This window comes from Alosa sapidissima, chromosome 6 (assembly GCF_018492685.1).
Source record: "Alosa sapidissima isolate fAloSap1 chromosome 6, fAloSap1.pri, whole genome shotgun sequence".
Lineage (NCBI taxonomy): Eukaryota > Metazoa > Chordata > Actinopteri > Clupeiformes > Clupeidae > Alosa > Alosa sapidissima.
Genome location: NC_055962.1, coordinates 32,767,358 through 32,769,857, shown reverse-complemented (window position 1 = coordinate 32,769,857; position 2,500 = coordinate 32,767,358).

The window sequence follows — 2,500 nt, the reverse complement described above, 5'->3', positions numbered from 1 at the left end:
GGACACAATGAAATACAGTAGTACAGTGTGACCTTTCCCATTCATTTCCCATCAAACATGGTAAAAGTCAACAATGGAAACGCACACACTTCCAGAAGAGGTCAACTCTAGGTGCTGGACAGAGAGAGGGTCAGTAAAAAAGGCACACAGTCCGTATGCCTGATAATGCTCCCGTATTACTCTTGAATTATATTTATTTTTCATATTATAACTATATTTATCTACTTATTAATCTAGAATTCTTGAATTTCCCCTTGGGGATCAATAAAGTATCTATCTATCTACCTATCTATCTATCTATCTATCTATCTAATGATTTACCACCTTTCAGTGACATTTTCTGAGGAAGGCTTAATTGGGCTCGAAATATCACATGAAAGGTGCTAAATTATTATTACATTTATCCGAAACATCACGTGAAAGGTGCTAAATTATTATTCACACACACACACACACACACACACACACACACACACACACACATACACACACACACACACAAACTCACACATGCGTGCATACGCATACCCACGCTCAAATAATTAACAAACTTCCGTGTCATGTGAGGCTGTCATGGCCGTCTCCTTGTTTCATTGCATTAGCACCGTAGCTCATGCAGTTTGTTGCCTGGAGTACAACAGGAAGTCCTTAACTGTTCAATGACTTTAGCTTGAGGCAAGGTCCACCCCACCCCAATCCACCCCACCCCACCCGCACACACACTCACACTCGTCACTGTGCCTCTCCTCCCAAATGCAGCCATCAGGGCAGGAAATAAAAGAAGGGAGGGAAGAAAGAAAGAAATCAAGGGAAGAGAAGAAGAGCAGCACAGCATTTCCTTTTCTCTCTTTCTCTTTCTTCCTTCTTGTTCAGGTTCTTTTAAATCAAACAGTTTTAATGTTAGCCCTCTCAGACAGGAAGTGTGTGAAGTGGAGTCTTGTTATTATCATGCCAGGCCTAAAGCAAAGAGAGGCTGGTGCTAGAGGCTGAGTTTAGTCTACCTGTAGGCTAGGTTGAGTCTTATTAATGTGTGCTGTTGCTAGGTAGCATGAACAGATGAAGGTGATCATGCTGAGATACGTTGCTCAGCTACAACAACCCGAATATATTTTACTACACTCTTCACAATGCTCTGGTATGTCTTATGTGTGTAGAATCAAATACATATACCGTGATATAACATACTGTAAGCAGTTTGTGGCCTGTAACCTGAAACTGAAAATCTCAATCTGAGGAAGAGGGTGAGCACGGGAGGTGATGGGAGACTCATGGAGCAAATAGAGAAGGAGAAAAACCATGATGCGAGAGAGAGAGAGGGAGAGGGAGAGAGAGAGAGAGAGGGAGAGAGAGAGAGAGAGAGGGAGAGAGAGAGAGAGAGTACCAGAGATAAGGGAAGAGTGACATGAGAGACAGAGATACTGTGGCGAGAGTATATATGTGTGTGTGTGTGTGTGTGTGTGTGTGTGTGTGAGACAGAGAATGTCAAAGTGAGACAGAGAGACAGACAAACAGACAGAGTTGGATTCAGAGAGAGAAAAGAGAGAGAGAGAGGGAGAGAGAGAGAGAGAGAGAGAGTAAGAGAGAAAGTGAGAGTGAGAGAGAGGGAAGGAGAGGGGGAGAGGAATTAGGCGGGAGTGAGAGAGAGCGCATTGACATTCCGGGCTGCGCGCTGATGGCTGTGGCTGTGGGCAGTGGCTCTGCTCGGCAGGATAATTGTGAAACCACAGGGACCGGCGCTCTGACCAGCCTGTCAAAACAAGTGTGACAAAATCTCCCAGCAGCCCTGGCAGCAGCGCAGACAGCTCAGCACGGGGTGTGTGTGTGTGTGTGTGTGTGTGTGTGTGTGTGAGGGGGCGGGGGGGGGGTCAGTGGGATACGGATGGTGTGTGTGTGTGGGGGGGGGGGGGGGGGGGGTGCAGTGGCAGAGAGGAAGGGTGGGGTGAGACAGGGGGAGATCCAGAGCTCTGACTGATACACTGTCTGAAGAGTCTCATAATTATGATTCCTAACTGACATTTATAATCCTCTGTCTAGGTCCCTCTGCACATTTCTCTCTCTCTCTCTCTGTCTCTCTCTCTCTCTCTCTCCCTCTCACTCTCTCTCTCTCGAAACACACACACACACACACACACACACACACACACACGCACACACACACACAAACACACACACACACACACACACAGAGAGAGAGAGAGAGAGACATACACTCATATACTCAAAAATGTACACTTGCTCTCTCTCTTCTCTTTATCTCTATCTCATACACAGTCATAACACAACATTGTTTTCTCTCTTTCCATCTTGCCTCCCCCCCACTCCCCCCCCCTCTCTCTCTCTCTCTCACACACACACACACACACACACACACACACACACACACACACACAGACTCACGGCCTGTGCTCCTCCTCCTGCGGCTGTGTTACTTTCGTGTCTGCGAGCGCTTTCGCCAGCAGGCTGGTTGGCGGTTTCTCGGAGCTGCTGTTTTGAGGCTAAT